The following is a 6,071-nucleotide window of genomic DNA, read 5'->3' on the forward strand; positions in this document are numbered from 1 at the left end:
AGAAGCTTGGCATCGTCATCATTTTTGGATTACTCTGAAAACCACTGCAAACATAAAACCTACTGGATTCAGCTTATGATGGTTATTCACTTTGGGGGTGCCGTTAACGGATAGATGCTCAATTTTTCAACTCTATCTTAAAACAATAGTTAGGTGCTCAAATTATCCTTTTCTGTGCTTCTAATCTACGTGTGGGGGAATAAACCCACAGTCTGTGTTCCATTCCTAAGTTTATCTTAAGTTAATTTGAGGTTTCAGAGTTAATCAGCTCAAGTTGTTATCTTCCAAAACATCTTTTTGCTACGAGTACCTTCTTTGTGTTACTATCCCTCTTGTGCGGCTCGGTAAGGGGAAACACAAAGAATGAATTCTGCACTAAAAAGACTGTACATTTGGAAGATCCCACTTGATTTGAGTAACTCAGAGTGCTGAAGCCATATTTTAGCTCCAGATAAACTTTGGAATATTTTTTTGCAGAACGAGCGATAGATTTCGTTCCCCATTGCTTTCACTGGAAGCCTGTTAGGAAGGGATATTTTAATGGGCAGTATGGACAGGTTGATTGATTCATATTCTGACTGGTTGGTTTGTAGACGTATTCTGATTGGTTGATTTGTAGCTCTATTCTAATTGCGTGGTTTGTAGCTGTATTCTGATTGGTTGAATTGTAGCTCTATTCTGATTGGTTGGTGGATTTGTATCATACTTGATAAGGATCTTATTTGATGAAACTGATCCTCATAAACCTGGCACATAATGATCTTTATTGGAAACACATATTGATTATATTAATGTATTTATCAATAACTAGTCCTCCTGTGGACACCCATAGATAGAAGTTGCTGTATAAACAGATAATGTATGACAAATAGGAGTTGCTACCTTGCTAGTGGCTAATGAGGATCCAAATAAGTAAATAAACAACATAATAAAACACAGCTTTTATAATATAAACTATGTCTTTGTTGTAATTGTTAAATATATTAACACTTAAAATGTCCTTAAAGCTGCTTACAACTACATTATAATGTGTCAGAAATCATTTATTTTACAGTCTAAATACTAATTATAAATATTAAATAGGGGGGCTTAAAGTAAAGTGTTACAGTGTTGATTTTTATTATTAACACTGTAACACTGTACATTTTATATTTTTTTTTATTCATGAAATTATAAAAACATTGTCTTATATAATAAAACAGATGAAAACGAATTGATGATAAACTAAATAAAAAGACAATTCAAGTAAATTAAAAACTCACATATAATCAGGATATGCTCTCCAGTGGGTCTTTTTCACAGAAGACATTTGAACACGTCTCAGTGGGGAAAGCACAGGTGTAAATAATGAGATTAATTACTGGGAGTCTTGAATAGAGCAGAGCCATCGTTAATGTTATCAGGAACACCTGGGCCTTTTCTACTGTGACAAGTCAAATTGCCTGCTGTGAAAAAGGCCTATAAAAGAATTATTTAAAAGATAACACTAACTCAGCCAGCCTTATTTCCTTGGAGCCTCAGGGCCAAATGATGTTTATTATTATTAACAATATTATTATCGAGTCTTTAGCTCTGCCTGAGAATCCCAAACTACATGTGCAGGGTCATAAATTTAGCGAGGCTCCAAAGACAATATGAAATAATCAGTATGCTCTTTAAATCTATTAATTCTAAAGCATACCTTTAGTGAGCGTTAGGAAACTAAGACAGGTGGGATTTGGTGACGCCTCTTGGTTGTAGTTGAAAGCCTGGCAGTTAAATTACTTCTAATCAACAGTTATTCGAAACTGTATGAAAATGAAGATGAGTGAAAGTAGCAGGAGACTGTTAATCTGTATGATTGATTGATTAAGGCAGATCCTCTATTACTACTCATACCTCATTCTATGTGGTGAGGTTGAGCTTGAACCACCAGAGGGTGCTGTGACAGCTCTGCCCTTACCTCCCCCTTCATGCACTTGAACAGTTTATATTCTGTACTTTCATTCAGTTTGTCGGTGTGTATAGTACGAGGGTGGAAAACATCAGATGAGACTCATAGTAAGTGATGATCCTCCTCTGCTTCACAGTTGTAAGCAGGGCAGATGATATTATTAGATTGTTGATACAGATGCATCAGTATGGATTTTTTCATGCAGCTGCTTGAGATGGAGTTAGTTCTAAAGCTCCATATTTTCTTCTTCTCCTGTGTTTTATTTGAAGTGTTGATCCATTAGAAGATATATTTGTGGTTTTTAGAACTAAAAACCATCTCAGTGTAGTTTTACATCTCCTCTCTCAGGCTTCTCTCTGGAGCTCTAGTAACAACAGGTCAGTGAGCCAATCAGAACAGAGGAGGCTCTGAGCATTTCTTCTGATTGGCTGCCTGTTTTCTGAGTGATCCAATAAAAATATAGCAGATTTCAGGTAAATACTCAGAGAAACCAAATCCTGCAAGAATAGGTTAGTGGGTCCAGGTGGGTGGGGCTTGGGGCATTGGGCGTGGCTGAGAGCGGTGACTGCTTTGTTGTGACATCACAAAGTTCCAGAAGTCCTGACGGCTGGTTTTAAGGCTCAGTTTCTGAATACAGGCTGTGTGCATTTCTCTGTGGACTGAGGCTTTGACACTTTCACAGTATTAATATAGAAGCTAGACCTGCTTTATAATCAAACCACACATGGACATGGTTGTGAGATGATTAATTAGGTAGGAAAGAAGATAAAACTAACTTCTGCAACATGGATCTGTATTCTTTTTATTTTTCACTTTTCTCTCATCTTTGCCTTTTTGCGTAATTTTAGTTAATTTTTTCACTTTGAACTTCAAACAATTACTTCAAATAAACCATCTGAGAAGTTTGCAGAGTGACAAACAGTTTGTTGTACCTATGTAGTGAAGTAAACACTAAAATATTTCCCTGTGGAATGTATAGTAGAGGAACAAAGTTGCATAAAATAAAAAGTACAGTACTTCAGTAAATGTTCTTTCTACCATAGGTTTTGAATACAGAACCGTCACTTGTACCGCAGTGATATTATCATCTTCAATGTTACTACCATCACTGTCATGGCGCTGGTAAACTCTTCCTGACCAGTTGTCCAAGCAGGGTATAAAACAAACACTGAGGATCTGTTTCCAGTACAGTTTGTCCTCGCTCTGCTTCTGCAACACACGTCCTGCTGATGATAAACAGTCCAGGCCTTCAACCATTTCTGTTTTACGGGGGGACTCTGAATCTGAATCTGAATCTGAGCAAGTGCTTCCCTACAGGGAGCGTAACATCATTTCAGATTCCTTTTTAGTGAAGCAATGAACATTCCCACATGTTGGTGTGAGGGACGTTCACAGACTGTGCAAGCCAAACTAAAAAAAATAAAAAATACACCAACTCCCCTCAGCCTGGAGTCTACCTCATATCTCTGATCAGAGCCGCTGGAAACAAAAACAACACAACAAAATGTGACACTTTGAAGGACTGCTGTTATTTTAGTTCGTTCACTGGCAATCATGAATAATACATTACAACCAACCACTTGTCAACATGCTTTAGTGTTTTAGATATTTGTTTTTACAGGATGTTTGGCTGTGTGTTACATATAATACCAAGCAGCTAAATTATTTGTTTCCTATAATTTCACTATGAAATGTTATCAACTAGCAGGGCTGGACAACTACCTCAGGTAGCCAGACCCTCAGGAGCCCCAAAGGCTCGAAATTCACTGTGTTAATTAGTTATTGATAATTTGATCAGCTGCAAGTTCCAAGTGGTATTAATGTTGGTGTCGCTATTGCAAAGAAGCATATAGTAAATTTCACCAGTGCTCACATAAGAAAGGTCACCGCCAGGAAATGGTGTTCTTTGTTTAGATCATCAAACACACAATGAATTGTTTGTTTCTGGCTGCTAGCGGAATTGTTAGCGAGATGGCTACTGCTATCGGCCTGGCTACTGATCTAGTAGAAATGAAAGTGAATGTTGGTATTGAAACCTCTTAAGTCTCTGAGCTCTCTCCAAACTTAGGGACTGCCGTTACAGCTGCATTGGCGTGCCAGAGGACAGTAAAAATAAAAAAAAGTGCTGAATTTCTGTTCTAGATCAACCATGGTTCTCTCCATCAGGTAAATGCCCATCCGAGGTTAGCTCTTGTTTTACCTTGGTTGCTATCACTCTTTGTATTTGCCTTTACTACTCGGGGAAAGCTACCAATAATTACCAGGGAAAACAAAAGCAATATCCTCTTTCTGTTTTGCTTGCGCAGTGGCAGGCACACTTTCTTGGTGCTGTAAATCAGGCCTTTATTTTTCCATGAAATTTCATTCCTGGTGTGAAGAACTGCATAATGAGAGCAAGGAGTATACGGAACCAATCTAAAGGCCAGTGGTGTCATTATTCCTTAGCTATTACACTGTGTAATCAACATTTACTTCATAATAAAACAAAAGAGTTGCCTATTGTCCATTTAAGATGGCTTTTTTTTAAATCCCTGCAACCATATCTTGCAGATATTACATTTATACACAACCAATTTGCAACAGAAAATACATTTGAAGGAACCTGGATTATTGTTTTTTTTATCAACATAATAAGGATGTTTTGTTAATCACTATATCTGCTAAGTCACAAAATGTTGACACTGAATGTATCTGCATAGTGTTTCTAGGCAGCAATTACCCCATGCACAAAAGCAACATTTCTAGGCAAATGATTTTGTTGTTTTGTGAAGGACTCTGTCTCAAAATCCAGTCTGCTGTTTTAATTTCAGTTTATATTATGCTGAAAAACTGGATATTCTTGGATACATCTGTGTTTAATCAAATAGTTTCTGCAACTGTGACAAATCTGAAATGACATTTATATATTACTATTATGTCTGCTATGATTATGTTTTTTTCATGGAACGAAGTGCTACATTCTTCCACCTCATTTCAGCTAAGTGTTAATAAAAGACAACACAGATTTATAACCAAGACCATTATCTTTCTCTGACCCTGTAACTAAGTGCTACAAGTTGTCTAAACACAACCATAAAAAATGTTAATCATGCTTCAGCTGCTACGAGTAGACACTGTAGCGAAAAGAAATAAAATACAGCACATGAACATTTTCCAGCTATATGTTCAGTATGCGACTCAGAGGATATGTTCATAAAGAATGTTTCCGCGTTATCTTTCTCTCAAAACATATTTTCTGTTGCACATCAGTTGCATATGAACAAAGAATTTCTAGGGGATAAGGTTGGTCTCTGAGGCTCTTGGCAAAATCTAAGCTGCCATGCGTGGCCTGTTGTGTGCACTGTACCTGATAGGTACCTAAAGGGGAGCTGTGTCGATTTTACACATGAAAGTCTGTTTACAGGTCCTGGAGCATCACTATATATGTTATTATAGGGGCCTGGCGCCAGGTTTGGACAAGGAAGAAGAATGTGTGGAATAAAAAAGACGATATCTCTGGTTTTGCTGCACTGATCTCAATACTTTTTTTTTCAACTGTCCATTGTGAGTCTGACAGTGTTACAGAGGTGCAATGCTAAATTTCTAGAGTACTCTTTTAAAAGGCATCAGGATAAATATACAATACAATCAGAGTGGGAGGAACCAAGAGGTCAACAGAGGCCCACAGCTCCACTTTGCCCTGTGATCCTCCAGCACATTAATCTAAGGCCTGTAAACTGGAAGAGGATGTATTGTTTTTTTTTATCGCTGTCATTGTATCAACATTTTACATAACAAGGTAAACCTCTTTAAGAGAAGTACGTTCCAATTCAAGCTCTATTGATGATGATGATGATGATGATGATGATGATGATAACAGAAAAAGATAAAAGTCTTAACAGTTGATTTAAATGACTGTAAATGGAAAAAAAAATGATCAAATCAGAATAAAATCCCCAGGTGAAACATATCAGATAGACAGATACAGTAAATTAATTGTACACTGAATAAATGGGCACACAGAGAGCAAGAGAGATCTGCTTCGTAAAAATCTAAATCAGAAATTAAGAAAAGGTAACATAATAGATGTACAGGACAAAGTGATGATAAAATAATATTGCTTCAGAAGGAGTGATGAATACAGAATACTGATGTTGAT

Source organism: Seriola dumerili, unplaced genomic scaffold (assembly GCF_002260705.1).
Source record: "Seriola dumerili isolate Sdu_G_001 unplaced genomic scaffold, Sdu_1.0 BDQW01000432.1, whole genome shotgun sequence".
NCBI classification, from domain to species: Eukaryota; Metazoa; Chordata; class Actinopteri; order Carangiformes; family Carangidae; genus Seriola; species Seriola dumerili.